The following is a 26,333-nucleotide window of genomic DNA, read 5'->3' as shown; positions in this document are numbered from 1 at the left end:
TATCACGTATTCTGTCAGATTAGGTTTACACAACGAGGAGCCACTCTGTGCTAAGTAATAAACAAAGGTGTCCTGCTTAGGTGTACAGATTGTTCTGATCAGCGTGCAATAAGATAAGGCCAGCAGGATGTACCCAAACCAAACGTGATAAGAGGATATATATTAGTTTGCTATTGCTACTGCAGCAAATTACCAATTGCTTGGTGGCTTAGAACAATATAATTTGTTATCGAAAAGGTCTGCAGGTCAGAAAGTCCTACCAGATCTTACAAAAAAAAATCACGATGTCTTCAGGACTGTGATCCTCACTGGAAGCTCTGGATGATAATCGGCTTCCAGGCTCAAAGAGGTCAGTGGTAGAATTCAGTTCCATCAGGTTGGAGGAATAAGGTCCTCATCTGGACGTTGACTTTCAACTGGGTTCATTGCCAGCTTTTAGAGACACGCACGTTTCTTTGCTCCAGTCCCGCTTCCCTCATCGTCAATGTCAGCAGTGGCTAAGCCCTTCTCAGGCATCCAGTCTCTCAGATCTCTCTATTCCTTCTCTTTCCTGCTTTTCTCTCCCACAACATTGCTCTGTCTCCAGCTGGAAGTGTCTCTGCTTTTATGGCTCAGTGATTAGATTGGGCCCAGCTGGGTAATTCAGGTTCTCCAGCACTCTCTCTCTCTTGTTCAGCTGATCAGTAAGCTTAATTACATCTGTAGAGCCCATTCACAGCAGTCCCTATATAATAACAAGGAATCGTGTGGGAGGACGTGTTCAGAATTCTGCCTATCTGGGGCCAGTGCTGTGGCGCAGTGGGTAACGCCACTGCCTGCAGTGCCGGCATCCCATATGGGTACCAGTTCTAGTCCCGGCTGCTCCTCTTCCAATCCAGCTATCTGCTATGGCCTGGGAAAGCAATAGAAGATGGCCCAAGTCCTTGGGCCCCTGCACCCTGCTCCTGGTTCTGAGCTTTGGATCGGGTGCAGCTCTGGCTGTTGTGGCCATTTGGAGAGTGAACCAGTGGCTGGAAGACCTCTCTCTGTGTAACTCTGCCTTTCAAATAAATAAATAAATCTTAAAAAAAAAAAAAAAAGAATTCTGCCTATCACCAAGGAGCTAGTAAGTGAAGTGAGTACCAGCAACTCATCAGCCATTCAAAGCCTAATGACAGAGTAACGAATGCATAGGTTCAATGTTGGGACTGCGTTTGACCAACACATTTCAGTTGCAATGGTTTTCTGATTCCAGTTTTATCCTGCTTGCTGTTATTTCTCTCTGCTACTCCCTTTTGTTTACAGCCTGATGGAAGTTCTGCTTTCTGGGACTAGAGGAGTGGCTGTGTCACACTTTTAGTGGAAAGGAAGCTAGGAAAGGAAGCCCTACCCAGTGCTACCCCAAACAGATATTCCTAAGATCTAACTGATCATCATCTTCATTAAGATAATTCATGTGTCACTCATATACTTACTACATACCAGACATCAAGAAAGGTGCTTTACTGTATAATTTATTAAATATTTACAACATTCAGAGGACTTAGGCACTATTTTTATTGTTTTGAAAATGAAACCCATAATCAAATTGTCCAAGTTCAATAGCTAGCACAAGGCAAGCTGTAACTGGGTCACAAGGTAACCACAGCTGCAAGGGAAGCTGGGGAACTGAGAATCTAGCACAAAGAGAAGAGTGTCCTGAGGGTCTTAAAGACTTTTCAGAGGGTTCTAACGCCACACATCTCTGTACAGATTAAATTTCAATAAAAGCCACCCAACCCCACCACTATGAACAGAGAAATAGGTATGAGAATCCATCCATCTTCTATTAAGCCAGGTATTAAAGAGATCTGTGAAAATACAAAACAATATGTCACTAATTCTTTTTGTTTTGGAAGCCATAGTTGTTTTCCATAAAACATATGTTATCTATGCTAATATATAATTTTTAATTATTAAGTGAAATAAATCCTTTAATTCCCAATTTTAATTATGATATATAAAACTTTACTATATATAACCCACATAAATGAAAGCTCTTTGATGTCCTCCATAGTATTTAAGAGTGTGAAGAGGTCCTGAAACCAACGTCTTGGTTCTAGAATTAAAGATTAGCAACTATAGCCCTTGGAAAAAATTCAGCCTACCATATTTTTTGTAAGTAAAGTTTTGGGGTTTTACAAATCTTATTAGGCACACCAATTAATGTGTTGTCTGTAGCCACTTTTGCACTATAATGGTAGAGTTTAGTAGTAACAACAAATACTGCCGGCGCCGTGGCTCAGTAGGCTAATCCTCTGCCTTGCAGCACCGGCACCCTGGGATCTAGTCCCGGTCGGGGCTCTGGATTCTGTCCCGGTTGCCCCTCTTCTAGGCCAGCTCCCTGCTGTGGCCAGGGAGTGCAGTGGAGGATGGCCCAAGTGCTTGGGCCCTGCACCCTATGGGAGACCAGGAGAAGCACCTGGCTCCTGCCTTTGGATCAGCGCAATGCACCGGCCGTGGCGGCCATTGGAGGGTGAACCAATGGCAAAAGGAAGACCTTTCTCTCTGTCTCTCTCTCTCTCTCACTGTCCACTCTGCCTGTCAAAAACAAACAAACAAACAAAAAACAAATACTATATACCACAAAGACTAAAATATTTATTGTCTAGCCCTTTAACAAAAAATAATTGCCAATCTTGACTTAATCACAAATCATCACCTAGAGTCGGACACATTGACATCATGGTTAAAAAAAAAAAAAAATCGGTGTTCTGTTAGCCATGAATGAGAAAACACTCAACCTTGGTCCTCAATGAGCCCGTTTTCCTGTTGGGAATGCAGGGTGATACTGACAGAATCTGTGACTAAATCAGTGTTGTATTCCCAGCATCCAGGGCAGTACCTAACACAGTGCCTACTCATGGACACTCAATGTTGAATATACAACCAAATGAACAAAGCAAGTGTGCACACACATCTGTTTCCAGATGCCACTGAACTGTCTCTCTGTTCTCCTCACCATTTTGATCTTTGTCATGAGGAAGGGGTTTGGGCCCAGTAATCTGTGAGTTCTCTTCCAGCAAAAGCATGCAGTTTCCCGATCCTAGTTCCCACTTTTGCAAGCAACAGTCTCTGTAACACGGTTCTGAAGGAAGTCCCCATCCCACCCCACTCAGCTGCCAGGCACCCTTCCAGAAGGGTTTCTGCAGCACTGACGTAGTGAAACGACCTTCACCGCACCAGGGTGCAACCGTTTCCCCACTTCCATGTTGGAATGGACAGAACGGATTGTGTCTTCCAGACTCTCAAATACTAATGTGCTCTCTGACTATCTAAGCTGTCGAGTGTATTTTAAGTGGCTACTCTGCTTAAACCACATGGGCCCAGGGGAGTCTAACCTCTGCCCAATGTTGATAGTCAAAATATTTAACAACCAATATGGCCTACCACTGACCGAGCAGAATGGAAGCCAGCCCCAAACAAGCATATGGCTATACTGATGCCTCCACGCTGCATGTGAGCCCTGCCTCCATCTGCCCCCTGGCCCATGTGGACGAGCTCCTTGCATTTCTCTTTTTGGGGTTGCCAAAGGTTCTTCACATTGTGAAACCACCATCTTCCCGATTCTTTGCAGTGCATTTTCAGAGAAAAGCCATCTTTCCACAGATTGGACTCCCTGGAACTGTCCTGGGGTCACATTCTGACAAGGCCTTTGGAGAAGATGTCAAAGCTGTGATAGTCCCCTCTGCTCTGACAGCCGGAAGGTGGGCTGAGGCCAGCAGGTGTAACTCCGGAGAGACCTGTGTGTCTCAGTCTAACAACCTCAGGTCTGATAGGCCAGTTTTGGGTATTCCTTTCCTAGGCTGTAGTCCCCACTGATTCAATCAGACACCAACCAAACTGCTGCTTGAAAAGTGTTTTTTAGAAGTGATTAAAATCTAATCAGGGGTCCGGCGTCATGACTCACTTGGCTAATCCTCCGCCTGCGGCACCAGCATCATATATGGGCACCGGGTTCTAGTCCCGGTTGCCCCTCTTCCAGTCCAGCTCTCTGCTATGGCCTGGGAAGGCAGTGGAGGATGGTCTGAGTGCTTGGGCCCCTGCACCCGCATGGGAGACCAGGACAAAGCACCTGGTCCTGGCTTTGGATTGGCACAGCGCGCCACCCATGGTGGCCATTCTGAGGGTGAACCAACGGAAGGAAGACCTTTTTCTCTGTCTCTCTCTCTCTCACTGTCTAACTCTATCTGTCAAATAAAATAAATAAATAAATAAATAAATAAAATCTAACCAGGCCGGCACTGTGGCGTAATGGGTAAAGCCTCTGCCTGCAGTGCCAGAAACCCTTATGGGTGCCAGTTTGAGTCCCAGCAGCTCCACTTCTGATCCAGCTCTCTTCTATGGCCTGGGAAAGCAGTAGAAGATGGTCCAAGCCCATAGGCCCCTGCATCTGCATGGGAGACCCAGAAGCAGCTTCTGTCTCCTGGCTTCAGATGGGCCCAGCTCTGGCCATTGCGGCCATTTGGGGAGTGAACCAGTGGATGGAAGGACCCCCACCACCACCACCTCTCCTTCTCTCTGTGTGTAACTCTGCCTTTCAGATAAATAAATAAATCTTTTTTTAAAAATCTGTAACCAGTTTACATTAAAGAAGATTATCCTAGGGTCATCCGGATGGGCCTAACTCAAGCAGTTGGAGGGCTTTAGAGACAGAACTGAGGTTTCAGAAGAAAAGCTCACCCCAGGGTCTGCAGCCACAGCTCAGGCCTGAGTGTTACAAGCTGCTCTTCCCAATAGCCTGTCCTGCAGATTTCAGGCTTTTCTATAAGCCCCCATAGTCACATAAGCCAACTCCTCACAATAATTTTCAATCTGTATTTAAATAAGCTCATCTCTAGATCTGTATCCATATCTATCTAATGACAAGCACTATATGTGCAAAATGATGAGCAAGACAGGAAGGCTTCACTTGTTGGTGCCTGTCCATTCCAGAGAACCTCCTCTCCTCACAGGACTTCTGATAGCTGGCTCTTGGTTCACTAGGAAGGGGCATACCCCATTGTCCTCAAACTTCCTGCCTCATCACATCTCCAGTGATGTGAAGAAGCCGTGAGTGTGGACAGGTGGGGAATGCAAGAATAAGCAATTCTTTTTTCCACTCAAGCAGCCACTACTTCCAGTGTGCCTGCTCTGAATCAGGCACTGTGCTATATCAAGGATACCGCACACAATAAAGGAAATGGAACCCCCACTCTCCTGGAGACTGTAGTCCAGCAGAGACCAAGACAGGAACTGGGTAATCCTACTGGTATGAGTGGAGACTAGGATGGAGTTGGAGCAGGCTGCTACAGAAGCAGACAGGCAGGGCACCAAACTCAAGCCAGAGGATGAGGGAGGGCCCCAGGCAGTGTGCAGTACCTAAGTCGGGTTCTGAAGTCAGCCAGGTGAGGCTCGCCCCAGGGAGCAGGGAGAAAGTCTGAAGCCCCAGAAAGAGTGTTCAAAGCCTACAGGCGAGCACCAACCAGCATGAGACAGTCAGAGATCCCGGGGAAGGTCAATGTGACTGAAATGCTCAGAGCCTAGTGGAGAGATTACAAAAGATCAATGAGCCCCTTTTGTAAACACTGCTAAGGAGCTTTACAATGTATCCTACGAGGGACCTACTGGAGCTTGTTTTAAGCAGGGAAGTGACAAGGTAAGATCTGTATCTTTACACCTGCCAGCCTACCACCAGCATCAGGGTCCAAGAAGGAGGACCTCACGTGGGGACATGGGGTTTACACCCTCAGCCCTAGGGCAACTGAAGCACATGTGCCAGTGGCCTCTAGGGCTGCTTCCTATTCCGCCATGTGACTCAGCCTCTCTCACCTCCCGTCCAGAGCACAGCATCGTCCTGGGGGGAGTCTGGTGCTCAAGAACCTCTTTGGGATTTAAGACAACTGAAAGATGCCTGGAAGAGAGGGAGCGGGAGTGCACTGACCTTTACCGAGTGCGGCTATATATAAGACCCAGGAGCCAGGATTAAGTCCTTTCTATGTCTTCCTTTCAATCAGTCCACACAGTAACTCTGAATGTCTATTACCCCTCTCTCCAGGTGTGGGCAACCTACTCAAGGTGACAAACTAGTCACCTGGTATGTGTACGCCTCAAAGCATCCTGCAAGCATGCAAGCCACCCTGGCAGCTTCTCTCCCAATGGCATTAGGGTGGCCCAGGGCCCTGCCCACAGTGCGGGTAAGAGCAGAGCTGGTTTACTCTGCAGTCCCAACAGCAGCCACCACTCACAGTGCTTGGTGTGCACCAGCCCCTCATTGCCAAGCAGCAGGTGCAGTCATCCCTTGGTTTCCACAAGGAACAGCTTCCAGGAAGCCCTGCCCATACCAATGTCTTTGGATGCTCAAGTTCTTCTATAAAATGTCTTAGTATTTGCATATAGTATAGATGACTTAATAATACCTGCCAATGCAGTATAAATAGTTGTTATGCTGTATTGTTTATGGAACAACAACAATAACAAAAATCTGTACTTGTTCAGTACAGACACGATTTTTCTCGATTAATTGTGATTTACGTGGCTGCAGAAGGCCCACCAGCATTTTGGAACCTGAAGCACAGAGAAGGGTATGCACTTAGTGAGAGGAGGAGCTGAGAGGAGAACCCAAGAAGCCAGCCTGGCCCTCAGGCCCCCTGCTCTTAGTTACTGTGATGCCCAGGAGCCCCAGAAGCCTAATGCCAGGCCCACAGCCACCCCACACCCCCTTGGATCTCAGCTCTAAGACTTTGTCTTGAATGAAAGCTACAGGCTCCTTACTTCTTTTTTTCAGATTTCCTAAAATTGAGGACCTCTTACTCAGTTTGAATCCTCTGGAGCCCTTTGCTTTTATCTGACATGATGTTACCAACCCCCTCAGTTCTAGTAATTTAAGTGAGGCCTTCCATGAAAAATGTTATCCACTCTAATGCACAATATTATTGTTGGTTATTCACGTTACACTAGATAGACTGCAAAGCAATCGGTAGGAGTGAGCAAAGAACTGAACCATCCAAGTATTTCTCCAACAGTTTCTTTTTGGTCTTGAGCCATGCAGACACTGATGGGATGACAGAACCCTTAACCCAGAAGCAGCCCCGGCGGTCAGGGGCAGGCCACCTCTTAGCAGCAGCAGCCATCTCTAGTCCAGACTCAATCAAGGAAGAGCCAATGACACCAAGAAGTGTGAGCATTGGGAAGCAGGGACCTCATTGGTCCCCCCCTCTCCTCCCAGAGGCCCACAGTTGACCCTCAGGCCAGCCCCTCCCAGGAGGGCCTGGTGTTAATTATGATGCAATCCCCTGGCCATGCAGCCTCAGCAACAATTTCGGGAGTCAGGGTCCATGTGCAAGGCCATTAACACTAAACATGTTTTAATCCATAATTGTACGAGATTTATTTAATTTAGAGGCTTTATTTATAGTTCGATCGGAATTGTAATGTATTTTCAGCTCTCCGCACTGGGATCTGTCAATTTTTACGGCATCTTTTAATTGTGTTCTTCCAGGCCAGGTGCAAGCAGTTTTCCAAAGCCGGCTGATCAGAGAGGGTCTCTTGTTACGTGATGGGGGAGGGGAGGTGGCCTCACACAGGACGGGTGTCACCAAGACAGCAAGAACGCAGAAGCTGAGTCCTTGTCTTCTGAGAGCCACAGCCTGCTTATCGCTATCATTGACCCCCCCTCCAGCCCAGCCCTCCTACTCAGATGGAGCTTAGCGCTATAATGAGCTTCCAAAAATCCCACTCCCACTGTCCTCTCTCTTTGTTCTCCTTTTGTTTAACAAACATTTGCAAAGCACCTGTTCTGTCCCAGGCAAGCCCACAGTGCAGAATAAAAATGCAAAGGTGGGGCCTGCAGCATTGTAGCATAGCAAGTTAAGCCACTGCCTGTGATGCCGGTATCCCATAAGACTGCCAGTTCAAGTTCAGGCTCCTCCACTTCAGATTTGGCTCCCTGCTAAGGCATCTGGGAAAGCAGCAGATGATGGCCCAAGTGCTTGGGTCCCTGCCACCCACATGGGAGATCCAGTTGGAGTTCCAGGCTCCTGGCTTTGGCCTGGTCCAGCCTTGGCTGTTGTGATCATTTGGGGAGCAAACTAGCAGATGGAAGATCTCTCTCTCAGTAACTCTTTCAAATAAATAGATCTTCAAAAAAAATGCAAAGATGAGTAAGACAGTGCCAGCCTTCAAGTTGCTCATGACACCATAGGGGAAGACAAAGAAATTTGCTAGACATTTGTTTGAATTTGCTAAGCAACTATCCAGCATGAGGCACTTGAGGTTCACACTAAAGACATAGGCTTGTGGATTCAGGGGATGTGGTCAAACTAAGTCATTCAAGAGGAATTTGAGTGACTATGATTTGGCTGAGAGTGATCTGCATGGGAGCCAGTCAATGCAGAGATGGGATCCAAACACATACACACACAGGCCTCTTAAGATAGGACAGGAAGCTCGACACTATTTAGTTAAATGTAAATATTTCTTAGCCTTGTTTCTTTTGAGTGCTGATAATTTTCAAACACATGGGGGGTAATTTTGCAAGCTTTTATGCATCTTTAAGTTTTCTGTATGTTTTTCCAAGTTATTTTCTTCCAAATCATAGATTGTCACAAGGTATAGCTCTTGGAGTAAAGACTGGAAGTCAAAGTCAAAGAACATAGAATAATTGAAACAAGGTTCTGCCAGCTGGGAACACACACTGGGGAAAGGCCAATTCAAACATAGCTAGAGGAGAAAGTAAGCCTAAATCTGTGCTCACCACAGCACTTGATGAAGTTGTGAGCCTCGTCTGGAAGGTTCTCTTGGTATCCCTGATCCTAGAACAATGTCTAGCACATTACCAACAAATTTCAAATGAATAAATACTGAATGACCATGAAAAATAAAACACAGGGGACAATGCTTTACTGTTTTAAAAAACTTAAAAGTTGATGGCATATCATTAGAGACTAGACTAGTGGCCACTGGAGGTTAAGAGGAGGATGATGTAGGATGGAGGATATTGGATAATGGGTTACATCAAAGGAATATGGTTTAAATTATTTGTTTATAAAGGCAGAGAATGAGACAGAGATCTTCCCATTTAAAATTTTTATTTGTTTAAATTTATTTGAGAGGAATACAGAGAGTGAGCTACCATCAACTGGTTCACTCCTCAAATGTCCACAATAACCAGGGTTGGGCCAGGCCAAAGCCAGGAGCTGGGAACTCAGGCTGGGTCTTCCATGTGGGTGGCAGGGGCCCACCACCTGCTGCCTCACAGGGTGCACATGAGCAGGAAGCTGGAATCTGGAGTAGCAGCCAGGACTAGAACCGAGGCACTCTGATACAGAACGTAGTCAGCTAACTCCTAGGCCAAACATCTGCCCCTCAACATTTTATTACCTTGTCTTTCCATTTTTTTTAAACTTTTATTTAATGAATATAATTTCCAAAGTACAGCTTATGGATTACAATGGCTTCCCCCCCCCCCCCATAACTTCCCTCCCACCTGCAACCCTCCCCTTTCCTGCTCCCTCTCCCCTTCCATTCACATCAAGATTCATTTTCAATTCTCTTTATATACAGAAGATCAGTTCAGTATATATTATTGTCTTTCCATTTTTATTGCAAGTGAAAAGCAAGACAGACGGTGAGGTATAGGGGGTAATGTGGGGAAGAGCACGCCTGCAGTGCGTGGCTCAACAAATAGCTAAGTCCTTAGGAACATGTCTGGTGCTTGAGGAAGGGAACACTTCTCACAACTCCAACCATAACGGTAGCTGGAGATGGTAGATGGGCCATGATGCCCAACCTTGTGCAATTTCAAGAATGGTGTGTCCCATGATATGAGTGAGTGGCTGTCCAAGCCTGCCTCCCAGGCTTTGTGGGGAGTCTTTGGGAGTTGTCTTTATCCACAGACCTCTGTCTGCAGCCCTAGCTCCCACAATGATGCTGTTTCTGGACCATTTCTCCCTTTCAGGGATGTTGCACTTCCCCTCACTTAACTATCCCCACAGGGAGTCCTGGAAAAACAAATTTAGAGATAAACATATTCCAGGGAAGAATGTGACTCAGCAGTTCAGGCTGTCATGTGGGACACCTAAATCCCATATCGGAGTGCCTGGATCTGAGACCTGGTCACTCCTGATTCTAACTTTCTGCTACTGTGCACTCTTGTGCACAGCAGGTGGTAGCTCAAATAGTCAGGTCTCTGCCACCCACACGGGAGGTCCACTGGAGCTCCTGTTCACCGGCTTTGGCCTGACCCAGCCCCAACTGTTGCATGCGTATGAGAAGTGAATCAGATAGAACTCTCTTTGTATTGCTGTCTCTCTGCCTTCCAAATAAAATGAAAATAAATGCATAAAAATAAAAAAAAAAGAGTAAACCCCCTCTGACACTATCTTCCCTGTGAGCACACAGGTTGGTGCTGGGCCTTCATGCCCATCATTGTACCTGGGGATTTCTCACTGACTGCCTCTCAGTGGGGGAAGAGTACCCATCCCTCTGCTAACTCCCCCTCTCCTTTTATCTTGTTCTGTAAAGTAGCTTATCCAGCTATGTATATCCAGTATGTATCCAGCTGTGTATTCTGTTGGGAGGCTGCCCTCTTGCCATAGAACAGGCTTGGGGATTTTGTTTTTAAGGATTTATTTATTCAAGCACTTGGGCCATCCTCTGTTGCCTTCCCAGGTGCATTAACAGGGAGCTGGACTGGAAGTGGAGCAGATGGGACTTGAAGCAGCACTCATATGGGATGCCAGATCCACAGGCAGCAGCTTTACCCACTATGACACAGCGCCAGCCCTTGGGGAATTATTTACAAACATCTTCCTTCAGAGGAGCTCCGATGCCCCTGATTAGGGGACTATTTTTCAATCCCTAAGATGACCCCTGCATTCTCCTGGAATGCCCAAGGTGGTTCACACTGTAGGTGCTGCCAGAGTACTCAAAAGATATCCGTAGGCTGACCACTTAGTAGACAAATGGCAGCAGTGTTGAAAATGCTGGATTCACGCGTTGATTTACAAGTGGTAGAAAGAAAATACATGGAATTTCACAATTATATCCTACCTTAGAAAGGAAAAATAATGTAAACACATCATTGTAGATGACTTCTCAGAATATGAATCACATCTCTTGGCCTAAGGTAGCTAGAGGCTGGATCCCCAGATTATCTCCATGCCTTGGGTTCGCCAACACCTGGCACCACTGCCAAGTTCTGCCCAGGCATTTCTGGAAACCTCTAAGGTAACTCTCCTAGGAATCGGCTGCCTGACCTGCCTTCTAATGGAAGGATTCTTGCCAGTCTGTGAACCACATCCTAAGAACTGAACAGCATGAGCAGATGTGAACGAAATCATGGAACCTTAAAACTTGAAGAATCCGGCCGGCGCCGCAGCTCACTAGGCTAATCCTCCGCCTTGTGGCGCCGGCACACCGGGTTCTAGTCCCGGTCGGGGCACCGATCCTGTCCCGGTTGCCCCTCTTCCAGGCCAGCTCTCTGCTGTGGCCAGGGAGTGCAGTGGAGGATGGCCCAAGTGCTTGGGCCCTGCACCCCATGGGAGACCAGAATAAGCACCTGGCTCCTGCCATTGGATCAGCGCGATGCGCAGGTCGCAGCGCCAGCCGCGGCAGCCATTGGAGGGTGAACCAACGGCAAAAAGGAAGACCTTTCTCTCTGTCTCTCTCTCACTGTCCACTCTGCCTGTCAAAAAAAAAAAAATTAAAAAAAAAAAACTTGAAGAATCCAGGAAATTGTGCTAAGCTTAATTTCCTTAGAAGAAGAAAAATAATCCTACAGCAAATAGCCACAGCTATTGTATTTTATAAAATCACTGGAAAAAATAGATTCCTGATTTTCATTAAATAAATGGCAGTAAAATATGTAGCTAATTTTTAGAAGTAAAACCACCTAAAACCAAATTTGATGCACACATACACACACACACATACATACATGCGTGCGCACACATTTGCTTTATAACTTTTTATTGTCTAAACCTGCCTTGAGTGTTTTTCAAAAACCACTCTCTCCCAGTGGAAGACTTTCCTGATCAATTTTAACATTCAGTGATTTTTTTTTAAAGTACAATCAATATAAATAATTGCTCTAACAAACATGCAACAGAGATTCTGAAGAATCTGCTGATCTGGCCCCAAGGGTTCTTTTATCCAAGCAAACTTCATCCTCTTGTAGCACTTCAAGGAACTTAGGGCAGCCCTTGGGAGAGCTGCAGTGGGAGACCTTAAAGAAGGGAGGGGATTCTTCAAAAATTGTGTATTTGGATGAATTTTATATATGAAAATGAACTTTTCAAAAATGATGTCTTTTTTGGCTAAGCATCTGAACCCCCTCTCTATATGTTTGGAAAGTCTCCTATGAATCTTGGTGAGAGCAAATATTAATCAGACTAGGTTAAGTTCTGCCTGGTAACAAATAAACCCCCACCTTTTAGTGGCCTACCAGGGCTTGCTAATGCTGCATGTCCATTATGCCATGGCTGTGGCTCTGCCCCACATCTTTATTTCTAGCATTCAGGAGTTCTGACAGTCCCAGAACCTCTGCTTCTATTTGGTTTCTGTGTTGAGGTTATGTCTACCATTTTCTTGGGGAAAAGTGTTATTAGAGAACCAATAAACACACACACACACACACACACAGAGAGAGACACACTTGAAGATCATTAGCTGGGATAATCTCTCAAGACACAGAAAGTCAAGATTCCTAACACTTGCTCTCCAGCCACAACTCTATGAGCAGGTCATGAAAGGGAAGACGTCATTCGGAGGCCAGGAGCTGCCTCTTCACACCCCTCTTTGTGAAGGGACAGATGCGAGACTCCTCCTTTCAGAGTATGACGTTGATGTTTGCTTATCTAATTCTTTTAGCCCACTTTTACCCCATACCTCAATTTCCCCCATTGGTCCCGTCTCGTACATGTCCCAATACACTCCCAAGCTTTCCTGCAGCTCCGCCTCTGCCCATGGAGGTCCCTCTTCTCTGCTGTGCCAACCTCCCCCCACCCCGTCCCCCAGTCCACTGTAGGTCCCAACCCTCCTCAGAAGCCTCCTTATCCAGCACAGCCCTCAGGGGTGACTCCCACCCTCACCCCTGAGCTTCTTGCCTTGTCTGGCAATTAGTCCACATTGCTTTGTGTGCTACCGTATTTTAGCTCCAGACATGCCCATTTATACTTTACTCTGTGATGCTGAGCCTGGGATGTTGCCAGCCCCATCTCTCCCTTGCCAGCTGGCTCCCTGGTGTGCGTTACCAATGTGGTAATTCCAGGGAGATTAGAAGGCAGGAGGGAGGGAGAACGGACTTGCTCCTTCCTGCGTGCCTGCTATTCCTGGCAATGTTGCTCCAGGCAGAAGGTGGTTGCAACCTCTAATTTCTTTCCCTTTCTCAGAACCAGCTTCAAGACAGCTCCTTGGAGAGACCAGAGGTAGCTAGCAGTGTACTCCCCTTGTGAGCATGAATTCCAACTCTTCAGAACCCCTCCTTCAAGCCCCAGGGATATGAGACCTTGCCAGAAGACCACCACTTGTGGTCTGACCCTCAGTTACAGGAAGTTCTCGTCCTTGTTGCTGGGGGACTAGTAGTAGGCAAAGGCACCCCTTTCTCAGGAGCTAATCTGCAAGCCCACAGGGCCTCTCCTCCTCTTGTCATCCTTCTGATGACCTAATCTTTTTCTCTTCTCCATGAAGTACTAGGGGTGGTAGCTACTTCCTGTGTGTTTCCCCATAGTGTTTTCCTTTTTCAGATTTCCAATTTTTGCTTAAGCAATTCCCAATATTCAATTCTTTCCATTTAAATACCTGGTAAGGTTTCTATTTTCAAGACTGAAACCTGTTGGGTCATTCTTGAACAGTCACTTGTCATATTACACATATTTTTATTTCTCAAATGTGTTGGAAATGTCTTTATTTCAGCCTATAAGAAGCCAACAAAAACGCTGCTTGTTGATTATAAAGATATAAGATTAATGACTGGGAAAAAGGATGGAAGGTTTGAAAGATTTCTTTCAAACAAACGGATCTGTGTTCAATTTCCAGTTCTATTATTAAACATTTTTGAGCCTCAATTTTCTCAGCTTTAAGGCAGGAAGTGATAATGCCTATCTTACAGGTGTTTTGTGGGGATTAAATGAGGAAATGTAGGTTAAATGCTTAGCACTGAGTCAGGTACAGGGTAGACTGACACAGTCTTCCCTTCTCCCACTTTGATTACTGAATATTCTATAGCTCCTGGGTCTACCAGGTGGGTGGTCATCTGTACACACTTCCTTGTCCTTTAGATATTTTTAGGGGAAACATAAGTTCCCCTCACTGTTAAGGCTGGATTAAGAGTCAGGATTTAAGTGAGTCCCATAGGAGCATTCCTCACATTCTTCATGATTAAATCTTCTCTCTCCTCAAATACACACACACAGGCACGCATGCATAGAAGCGTGCGCACACGCACACACACACACACACACACTCTACCTTGACCCTTCTTTTGAATTGAACAAATTTTTTTCACTTTTGACAAAAAAACTTATAATAAAGCTAGAACTCATGCTCTTCACAAATGCCTGCAACCCAGAGGACCAGCCTCTGTATCCATCTCTCCTGGCAGGCACAGTCACTGTCTCTCTCCTTTCTTGTTGCCTCTTCACACCTGCTCTATTTTCCTGTCAAATCAACTGGCCAATCCACTTGATATTTCCATGCTAAATCCATCCAGACCAGAAGAAGTTTTAAATAGATAATTATTATCGTTTTAATGATCAATTTAAATAGCTAATTATTATCCAAATCTCCTCACAGGTTGTCATCAGCCTATGAATGGGCTGCTTTTGAGTCAGGCACCCATGCCAGTCTTTGGCCATTGTTCTGCAAAACTCAATCTACCATGGTTTGCACATTGTGTAGGAGTCAGAGGTGAAACAATTTCAACCCACAACACAAGCTAGGCTTGGGAGGCCCCTGTGTGCCCTGTTTGCGCTAAAGTGCTTGTACAACAGCATCCCTGTGAATTCTTCCCAGTGCTCCCCTGACCTCTCCCGAGTGTGTCACATGGTTGACCAGAAACTCTTAGAAACTGATACCATCCTTACATCCACATGAGCCTGGTTCTCTTTTCCATACCTGTTGGTCTCCCTCACTGGTTTATCTCCTCAACTCACTGCTTACTCTGAAGAGGAACATAGTCCATGGACTTGTCATTATAGACATCTATGATGTTGTTCATACCTAAACCCTTGCTCCCTAAGACACTATGGCCTGTAAGTGCATGAAGATCAATCTGGAGGTAGTAGGCAAGGATTTAGAGGTTCCATTCAGCAGCTATAGGGTACTGACAAATTCCATGGCCATGGTCAGGAATCAGGAGATACTTAGTTGTCAGAGGGAAAGACACCTGGTTGTTAGTATCACAAAAATTCCCCCCTTGTCCCTTTCCGATCAACAGGAAGGCTCCTAGTAACTCCAGAGCAATCATTTCTTTTTTTTTTTTTTTTAAGATTTTATTTATTTATTTGAGAGGTAGAGTTACAGAGGGAGAGACAGAGAGAAAGGTTTCCTTCTGTTGGTTCACTCCCCAAATGGTCACAATGGCCAGAGCTGCACCTACCTGAAGCCAGGAACCAGGTGCTTCTTTCCAGTCTCCCATGCGAGTGCAGGGTCCCAAGCACTTGGGCCATCTTCTACTGCTATCCCAGGCCAAAGCAGAGAGCTGGATTGGAAGAGGAGCAGCCGGGACTAGAACCGGCGCCCATATGAGATGCTGGCACCACAGGCGGAGGATTAACCAAGTGAGCCACAGTGCCGGCTCCCAGAGCAATCATTTCTACAGTCACTGGTGGCACTTCCTGTTGTAAAATCCTGTGTTGTCCCATTCAGTCTCTCTGATATCAAAATACATGGCTGGATTTAAGCTGAGGAACGTTTAGATCTTCAGCTGTAATGGACTTCTTCTACCAGGTTTTCTTCTAGGCTTCAGAGTTTAGAGATGAAGAATTCCGCCCCCTTTCCAGGGCATTTCTATAAAAGCGGTAAATTGGGGCCAGGATTGTGGTTGAGTGGGACAAGTCACCACCTATCACATCAGCATTGCATACCAGTGTGCTGTTTCAAGTCCTGGCTGCTCTGCTTCCAATTCAGCTTTCTGTTGACATATCTGGGAAGGCAGCAGAAGATGGCCCAAGTGCTTGGGCCCTTGTCACCCATATGGGAGACCTAGATGGAGTCCCTGACTCCTGGCTTCAGCCTGAATCACCTCCAGTTATTATGGCCATTTGGGGAGTGAACCAGTGGATGGACAAAATCTCTTTCTTTGTGTCTCCCTCTCTCTGTGTCACTCTGCCTTTGCAATAAGTAAAATAAAAAACAACAACAACAAAAAAAAAACACAAAAACTAGAAAAGCAATAGATGTATCATATCGAGTGGAGGTGAGAGGGAGGCAGATTTCACTCTCTCTGACACCAGACTCCTAAGGATCTACCTATACTTCACATTTTTAAATATACATATTAATACACAGTAAGATAGATTTTTTTCCTCTGTATATGGTTCTATGCAAGTGTCTACAGTATAGATTTGTGTTACCAACACCACAGACAAGATAAAGTGCAGTTTCTTCATCTCAGAAACTCTCTCCTATTTCTTTCCTGTCATATCCTACCCCAACTACAAGAACTGGCAACCACTTACCCATTCTCTACCACAATTGTGTCTTCTAGAGAAAGTAATACAATTAGCAGCATACAGGGTGGAATGTACTAAAGTTTTGTCTTATGTATTACATCTACATACACTGAAAATACCACCAGACTATGTTTTATTCACTTTCAAACCATCACAAAATTTACAGGCAAAAAAGAATACATTTCCCATACAGTTATCATTATTGTCATTCTTCCTTGTTAAGTTTCCAACTTTTCTTTCAGTATCATTTCCCTTCTTTCTAAAGAATTTCCTTCAGCAGTTCTTTTGGAACACGGATGCTGGGGGAAATGAGAATTCCTTCATCAGAGCATGTCTTTAACTCATCTTCGTTCCTCAAGAATATTTTTCCTGGATTTAGAATTCTGGGTTGAGAGTTCTTTTCTTTCAGCACTTTCAAAATGTTGTTCCACTGCCTTCTGGCTTTCATGATTTCTAGTTATAAATACATAATCATTCCAATACTTCCCTATAAGCAAGCCATCATTTTCCTTGGGTTCTTTTTTTTTTTCTTGAGATTCGCTTTATCTGTAAAATTTAACAGTTGAATTATGCCATATCTTGGTATGGCATTTCTGTGGCTTTATCTTATTTGGATTTATGGAGTCTCTTGGAATCTATAGGCTTGTACCTTTTGCTAAATTTAGGAAGTTTTCAGCCTTTTTTTTATGTATTTTTTTCCTCAATGAACTCTTCCTTCTCTGAAATTCCAATTATATGTTAGTCTTTTTGTTATTGTCCCATGGTCCTTGAGGCTCTGTTCAATATTTTTCCTTTGATTGCTTAGGCTGAATAATTTCAATTGACCTATCTTCAAGTTCACTGACTTTTCTCTGTCATCACCATTCTGCTGTTGAACTGATCTAGTGAAGTTTTAAATCTAAATATCTTATTTCACAGGTCTAGAATTTCTATTTACTTCTCTGTATCTTCTATTTCCTTGCTGAGACTTTCTAGTTTTCCATTTGTCTCAAGGGTATCTGCCCTTGCTGAAGCATTTAAACAATCTTTGCTTTTAAGTATTTTTTCAGATAATTCCCCTTGTCATATTGGTATTGGCCTCTGATGATTGTTTTCTTCCATGTAAGAGGAGATATTCTTGGTTATTCATGGCTGAAAATTTTGGATTGTACCCTGGACATTTTTTAAAATTTATTTGACAGATAGAGTTAGACAATGAGAGAGAGAGAGAGACAGAGAGAAAGGTCTTCCTTCCATTGGTTCACCCCCCAAATGGCCACTACGGCCAGAGCTATGCCAGGAGCCAGGTGCTTCTTCCTGGTCTTTCATGTGGGTACAGGGGCCAAAGCACTTGGGCCATCCTCCACTGCCCTCCTGGGCCACAGCAGAGAGCTGGACTGGAAGAGGAGCAACCGGGATTAGAACCCGGCACCCATATGGAATACCAGCGCAGCAGGCAGAGGATTAACCAAGTGAGCTGCCACCGTGCCAGCCCCACCCTGGACATTTTGAATATTATCTTGTGGTAGTTATCTCTTGCTGCATTATAAATTACTCCAAAACTTGCTTACTTGAAAGAGCATCTACTACCCTACAGTTTCTTCAGTTTGGAATTAGTTGCATCCTCTGCTTCCTAGTCTCTCAGGATCATAATCAATGTACTGGCCAAGCATCTGTGATCTTATCTGAAGGCTCAGATCAGAAAGGATATGAATCCAAGCTAATTCAGTGGTCATTATAGGTGTGTGTTTCTTTGATATTGTTGAATTGAAGGGGTTAAGTTCCTCTTTGGATGTTGACTACAGGCAACCCTCAGTTCTTTGCAATGTGAGCCTCTCTCATGGCAGCTTGCTTTATCAAAGTGTGTATGCCAATAAGACAATATGTTACAGTATTGAACATACAGAGTATAGAGCTAGATTGTAGTTGATAGTGTGGAGAGACACAGTACCCAAGTAAGACAGAAATCAAAATGTTTTCTAGGGGCTGTTATTGCGGTGTAGTAGGTAAATCCACCTCCTGCGATGTCAGCATCCCATGTGGGTACCAGTTTATGTTCCAGTTGTTCCACTTCCAATCCATCTCCCTGCTAATATGCCTTGGGAATAGCAACAGAAGATGGCTCAAGTACTTGGGCCCCTGCACCATGGGAGACTCGGAAGAAGCTCCTGGCTTCTACCTGGTCCAGCTTTGGCTGTTGCGGCCACTTGGGGAGTGAACCAGGGGATGTAAGTTCTCTCTCTCTCTCTCTCTCTCTCTAACTCTAGATTTCACAAATATAAATACACCTTTAAAAATAATAATAGGGGCCAGGAAAAATAGCATAGTGGGTAAAGCCACTGGCATCCTATATGGGTGCTGGTTCGAATCCCAGCTGCTCCACTTCTGATCCCTCCCCACTAATGTGCCTGGGAAAGTGGTAGAAGGATGGCCCATGTCCTTGGGCCCCTGTACCCATGTTGGAGACCTGGAAGAAGCTCCTGGCTCCTGGCTTCAGATTGGCACAGCTCCAGCCATTAAGGCAATTTAGGGAATGAACCAGCAGATGGAAGACCTTTTTCTCTGTATCTACTTCTTTCTGTAACTCTGTCTTTCAAATAATTAAAATACATCTTTTTAAAAATACTAATAGTTTTCTAACTCAGTATGGAAGTGGTAACTCATCACTTTTTCCACAACTTATTTGTAAAATTTTAACCACAAGATGCAGCTCACACTCGATGGGATCACAGGTGGATATGAAACCTGTATGTGGGGGGTCATTAAAGCCTATCTGAGAAGTCTGCCTGTGGGTGGAAGCAACACAGGAATCCATCAATGAACAGATGGATAAACAAAATGTGGACTCTATTATCCAGCATTGAGAAGGAAGGAAGCAGGCTAGAGTTTGGATGAATTTTGAAGGCACGAGGAGAGAAGTCAGAGAAGGACAAATGTCACAGGAGTCCATTTGTATGAAATTCCTAGCAGTACTTAAATTCCTAGATTAAAAAAGTGGTAGAATGGTGGGGATGAGAACAGGGGGTTAGTGTTCAACGACTACAGAGTTTCAGCTGGGAAGAGAAAAGTGTTTCAAAGAGGGATGGTAGTGATAGTGGCACAGTAGTGTGAATGTTCTTAGTGCCATTGAGATGCACATTTAAAAATGATTAAAATGGTAAATTTGTCATGTATATTTAATCACCATTTTAAAATGAAGAAGATGGAGAAGGAGGAGGAGGAGATGAAGGAGAAAAGTACAAAGAAGTCTGCCTACTGCACTTGTTATGTTCTGGGTCTTCTTTAAATCCTATGGAGAATGTTGATGTTTTTTATTTTCATTTCAAAGGTAGAGAGTCAGATAGACACACACACACACACACACACAGAGAGAGAGAGAGAGAGAGAAGGAAATCTCATCTGCTGCTCACTTTCCAAATAGGAAATCAACTCAGGCTTCTTTACACGGATGGCAGGGACGCAACTATTTAGGTCCTGCTGCCTCCCAGGATCTGTATCAGCAGGAAGCTGAAGTCAAGAGCTGAGGATGGAACCCAGGTTTTCTGATGTGGTGCATAGGCACCTGAACTGCTGTGCTAAATGCCCACCCTGACAGTTTTTAGCAGACTTTTGAGCTAAGTGAGTTTAGGGTGCAAGTTCCAACTGGCCTTCTTGTGGTTCCAGTACCAGTTCTGTTTTCTTTCTTTTTTTTTTTTTTCTTTTCTTTTTTAAAAGATTTATTTATTGGAAAGTCAGAGTTACACAGAGATAGAAGGAGAGGCAGAGAGAGAGAGAGAGAGGTCTTCCATCCGCTGGTTCACTCCCCAAATGGCCACAACTGCCCAAGCTGAGCTGATATGAAGCCAGGAACCAGGAGCTTCTTCCGGGTCTCCCACGAGGATGCAGGGCTGAAGGACTTGAGCCATCTTCCACTGCTTTCCCAAGCCATAGCAGAGAACTGGATTGGAAGTGGAGCAGCCGGGACTCGAACCGGCGCCCATATGGGATGCTGGCACTGCAGCCAGTGGCTTTACCCGCTACACCACAGCGCCACTCCCCCCACTCCCAGTTCTGTTTTCAAAATCTTTTTAGGACCCTTTGGATCTGTCTGGAATGGGCTTGGCTGGTGGTGCAGCCCATAGCACACTGTTCAAAGTTATGCTGTGTAGCTGCAGTGCAGGGTGATCCCAGGAATTCTTAACTTCAAGGAACCGAGTTCTGAAGGCGAGCCCTGTGTACGGCCCCCTGTGACTTTCCCGCCATACTTCTTAGCACCCTGGTTAGAAGCTGGGCGTGGGGCCCTGCACTTCCTATGCGGCTCACCTCCAGAGCTGAGCTGTGGCGGGACATGAAGATGAAAAGCAAGGTGGGGGCTCCTCACCCTCTGGGGGCAACAGCTCCTCCAATGGGGCAGGCACTTTCCTGCCTGCAGTTTTGGCGCCTGCCAGTTCCTGTCAACACCGTTGCTACCCTCGTCGGAGACTGCGTGGGTTTAAAGCAGGCGCGAGAACATGGAAAGAAGAGATCAGGAATACGGAAATTCTCTCCCTTTCCCTTACCGTTCGCTGTTTGCGTCCCCACTTCCTCACAGAGTGCTCCTGGACATCTCTGACACCACTAGGGCCCGCGGCTGGGTGTGAGGTTTCAGGAGAGTCAGGCCCTCAGGGAAGAACGGCCCAGTGCGGCCTTTGGGGCGGCTCTGGTCGCTCCTTGCGCTTCCGGTCCCGCTCCTCAGCGCATGTGCGCCGTTTCCTTTTGGGAGCCCCCAGCGGCGAGCCACGCCTCCCGTGGCGAGCCACGCCTCCCCTGCGGGCTGCTCCACGGACCCTGCGTCTGGTGTACCTATGCGGTTACCCGACGGCTCTGGCCACGGTCTCGCCCCACTCGCGTGGATCTGCTAGTCAGCGCCGAACACCCGCTCGGCCCCACACACGATGACGGCAAGTGATTCACCCCGGCTTCAAGGTGCTGGGCACGCAGCCCCTGCGTGAGACACACTTCCTGGATGTCCCCCCACGGCCTGCTTCCCTGAAAAGGCAGGTCTGCCTGGGAGCCCCAAATCGCCCTCCATTCCCTGTGCTCTGGGGGAGGCTGAGAGCTGCGGAGGGAGACGTTCTCAAACACGCAGGTCTGTGGTTTTTGAGAGAACACAAGGCATAAAAGCGTCTCATCTTGCAGGATTACTTTCTGCTGAAGCCCACTTGATGCGACATCTGAAAATAATCAGCCTGCAAATGACTTTGTGAAACTTTGGGAGGAAATTCTCCACTTAAGGGGAAAAAAAAAAAAAAGAGAAATTGAAATTGAGATCATGGGGGAAAAAGGAAGATGGGCTGCATTAGGAGTGCTTGTATTTGTTAATGGCCTTTCTGTTTGTAAACAGGACTGCTTCTAAAAACCTGGAAGTGGCTGTTGTCATTTCCAATCGCCCCACACAGCACCTGCCCAAAACCTCGATAACTTCCAAATTCCATCGCTTAGGATCCTTTTTCGGAGCACTCCAAAAAACTGAATTTGCTACATAAGGCACAGAACTGGAAGTAAAATTGCATTTTTTGTTTTTTAAAATTTTATCGTTTAAAAAAATTTTCACTTCATTTGAAAGGCAGAGAGGTAGAGAATGGGACAGAGACTGGGCGAGATGTCCATGTGCTGGTTCACTCCCCAAATGCCCACACCTATGGGGCCGGGCCTGCCAAAGCCGGGAGCCAGGAACGCAAGCCCGCCACAAGAGTGGCAGGGATGCAGGTCCTTGAGCCATCGCCTGCTGCCTCCCTGGAAGGGCGTTAGCAGGGAGCTAGATTGGAAGTGGAGCCGGGACTCAGACATGCCAAGTACCATCTTAACTGCTGAGCCAAACACTCGTCCCTGAAGGCCTATATTTTAATTCCTCCCTCTAAGTTCTTCTATTTGGAAAGAAGTCAATGCGCACTCTCACCCTAGAGATTCAAATGATATTGAACTTTTTTTTTAAAATAAAACAAAGATGGCATCAGCCAAGAAAACAAAAGTGGATATGAACTGAATGATGAAGAGTGAAGAAGGGCTACCGGTGGCCCTCATGGAGTTGAAAAGACGAAACTGCACGTGAGGGTGAGGATGAGCAGGTCTGCTGGCCAGGTAAGACAAAATGCAGGCAGGCTGGGGAGGCCACTGTGACGCAAATGAAATTCAGTGGCTTCCAAAACCTGGGCTCGGGATGGGAAGGAAGTGCCTCTTGTTTCAGTGGTTAATGGGGGAACTGGAGTTCCTACAGCAGTGCGTTAATACACAGTGCTAACATCCAGCGGGGATGACAGCCAGTTTTACTATGTGAATTTCTGGTTTCTAATGATGCATTTGAGCTTTATTTTTCACAGCTGTCCTTGCTTAATCCTTCACTTTGTCCTCCCTGGGGTCTAATGGTTTCTAGTTACACATGAGCGTTTTAAGCAGCATGTCGCCCGTCAGGCAGCACATGGCTTCTGATGGTTGTGGCATTTGGGTCACCACTAGTTCTTTGGAAAGACGAGCGTTCCTGTGAACAGCACAGCGAAGTCCCTCAGATGATTGGAACGTGGCAGCACAGGTTCAGAGTGCAAGCTAGAAACCCAACCAAATGCCTTTTGCAAACAGCAGCTCAATGTGGATTCCTGCCATGAGGCAAAATGCTTGGGACGTTCCCGCATGCTGGCATCACTGGGTTTGGGGTCGGCATGCTGAAACGGGGACTCATTATGTCCCTACCATGCCAACTCGGTGCAATTAGCCTAACACGGTAATTTCCTGCAGCCATATGTTGATCTTTAGGGGAGGGAAAATTCCTTATGCCTGATGGCTCTGAGCTCTGACTAGCATGTCCTAACACGCAGCAGAGTTCTGTCCATCAAGATGACACATGGCAATCTAAAATGAAGCAGGACAGCCACCCGGCACGGCGACACAAAGCTTAGAGCAGGTCGTGTACTTGTTGCAAAGAGGTGGGGATTTCTCTTTCTTTCCAAGGAGGCATTCAGAGGAAGGTCAAGGGTGTACCATTGTGTGCGAGGCTGAGCCCCTCCACTGCCACACACACACAAATAAGATCAGTGCAGGGACCTAGAACACAGTGGGTTACACTCCAGGACTGAAAGGCTTGTGTTCCCATTGGAGACCCATCAACGTGAACTCGCACTGTTGGGAAATCTCTTCTGCTACCCCTGTTAATCAATACCCCTGTTCATTATACACCTCTGATGAATACAGGTAATGATTGGGTACTCAAGAGTCAGGTGACGAAAATAACTGTGCCTCGCTGAGGATCAATAGCTTTTCCCCAGTATCACTCAGGCCATTCAATATTCTCAGCCTCCCTTCCTCCCAGCCCCCACCAAGTGATCCCCTCTAGCCCTCCCTGATAGAGCAGCCTCGTCCTCAAGCTGCTTTATTAAATTAGTAGCACTTGATCTCCTGTCCTATTGTCACCTGACATGGGGCAGGCGGGCAGCTGGCAAGTCTCTAGTGCATGGCTCAGGAGCACCAAGGGCCACAACCCAGGCAGTGCTGCTCCACTTGGCGCCCAGAGCCGTCTTTGTGGGTGCCTCTGTGCCATATATCGGGCTCTCTTGTCAATCACATTTAAAACAACTTTTTTTTTTTTCTTAAAGAAAAGAAGGGGCCATTCGAGGGAGAATTCTTGCCAATTACAGACGTGTTATGACAGATGAAAATACCATAATTATACTTGGATTCCCCGCAGGAGTGCGTTAACACAGCCGTGACATGGAATAACCACGTGCCTCCGCAGAGGCTGACTCCCCAGAGCTGCTTAACCTTTCTTTGCCCTCTCCTGAAAAACATCTATAGGTGCCTAGAAAATCATGGAAGGAGACCCCCACCAAGGCTCGGGGGCCAAAATCCTTGATGTCTTGGGAGGGAGCCTCAGAGAGTGACTCTGGAAGCCGGATGGCTCCTTTCATGGGCCTATGGGTTGGGGGTAGCCTGGCAAGAAACCTAGGGCCAGGGGCTTGCTGTAGAGTCAGGGCAGCTCATGTGCCTGGGTTACTGGCCCGAGGCAACTGGAGAAGTGCGTGGTACAAGCTGGGGAGACTTGGGGGACTTGGGACAAGCAGGCTCCGTATGGAGAACAGAGAACACTGAGTTGGAAGAGGGACTCCAGCCAAAGCTTGACTTTAGTCTTGACATTTAACTGGGATTGGGTTAAGGGGTGAACATAGTGTTCAATCCTGTTGCAGCTCTATCTGCTTCTTCCCATGGTCCCTTAAACCTTATGAGAGGGGGACGTGTCACCAATTATGACATCTTTCCATCTGCTGGTTTTACTTCTGGTTGTAACAAACACCATCAGCAGAAAACCACTGCCAAGAGAATATAAACTGAAAGACAAGCATTTAGTCTGAAAAAAAGTCCAGTCATCATGCTAGTGGCTGCTGTCCACATAGTGGAAAGGGTGAGCAAGGGAAGCAAATGTATGTGCAGGATGCTAAGGTACAAAGACACCTATGTTCTTCCTTTAATCTTCTGTTCCTCAGGAGAGCAAGGGCAAAGGCTTTGTGGAAAGGAATTCTGGAAAGAGGCAGAAAAGGCATCCCCAAAGGGAGAGCTTCGGTGAGGGGCAATGCATGTTGGCCCCGACTGGGACCGGCTAGAATCTGTAGCTCTGGCTCAGCTTTGCCACCTGAGTGAAAGACAAATTTGATCTTCCTAGGAAGTCTGCTAAATAGTACAGTGATTCAGTCCAAATGGGAGACCAGCTGTGTGAGTCAGCCACGTGTGCTGAGATAGGGTGACTGTCCACTAGAGTTAAGTTACTCCAAATCAAAGAGGTCGGACAAGATAAGTGACTGATAAATCTTTAATATAAAAATTGTACAAGAATTCTGATACAAATTACAAGAGGTATTTGGACAAAATATGAATAAAATTCCATTTACATCCCCAAACCCTTATGCATTTTATGCAAAAGACATACTGTTGACAGTTATAGTACAGAAAATACAATAAAGGAAATAGCAAATAAAAATTTGTAATGACCTTAGACTACTAAGAAAAATAAACCAAACCAAACAAACAAATAAAATCCCCTTGTTTAAAGTCCATACAGTATTGATGAAGCTACCGACGTCAGGATGATTGGGTGGGGGTGGTGCGAGTGGCCCCGTCCCCTGGCGCAATGACCTTTTGTGGGACACACTTTGGTACTGCAGCAGGCTTGACGGAAGAGCCCAGTTAGATACAGAAGAAGACAATACAAACCAAGAAATAGCTACACCCCCAGACTCTGGGGAGGGAGAGGACCTATCGCTGGGCAAATTTCTTTTCCTCAAGAGCCTCCTTTTTAGCCGTGTTTTGCTGTCAAGTCTGCAGGTTGAGTCAAATGTTTGTGTTTGTGGAGCCACAGCAGGGGGCTTTCGGTGAGTGAGAAAGCTATGTGTTCTCCCAACTGTGTGAGGGATTTGGCTAGTTCTAAAAGGATTATCCCAGGATCAGAAGGAGAGAGCCCAGAATTCTCTTTCCCACAGCCCCAGTCTGTCCCTGAAGCTCTGCCTTTGAGGACACAGACAAGACAGGAGCGGCACAGAACAAGGGTTCCAGGGACCCACGGACTGGACGGGAATGCCTCCCTTAAGGCCACCTGCCCTGAGTGTGCTGTTGAGTGGGGCGAGCCGGGCTGGGGATCTCCGACCAAGGGCTTCTCCCAGTTTCTCAACCTTTTTTGCTCCTCTA

The 26,333-nt window shown here is 46.2% G+C and overlaps 1 long non-coding RNA gene across 5 annotated transcripts in view; it reads right to left on the bottom strand.

The window, feature by feature from the left end:
- LOC133771843 (uncharacterized) overlaps positions 1 to 21,342 on the bottom strand; it is a 132,722-nt gene extending 111,380 nt beyond the window's left edge. For all 5 annotated transcript variants that reach the window (XR_009867637.1, XR_009867641.1, XR_009867640.1 and 2 more), the window contains exon 1: positions 21,188 to 21,342. This is a non-coding gene — a long non-coding RNA (uncharacterized LOC133771843). The remainder of the gene's footprint in view (positions 1 to 21,187) is intronic.
- Between the last annotated feature and the right edge of the window lie 4,991 nt (positions 21,343 to 26,333).

The sequence above is a fragment of the Lepus europaeus genome, chromosome 12 (genome assembly GCF_033115175.1).
Source record: "Lepus europaeus isolate LE1 chromosome 12, mLepTim1.pri, whole genome shotgun sequence".
NCBI lineage: Eukaryota > Metazoa > Chordata > Mammalia > Lagomorpha > Leporidae > Lepus > Lepus europaeus.
This window is presented reverse-complemented; position numbering and strand designations above follow the sequence as displayed.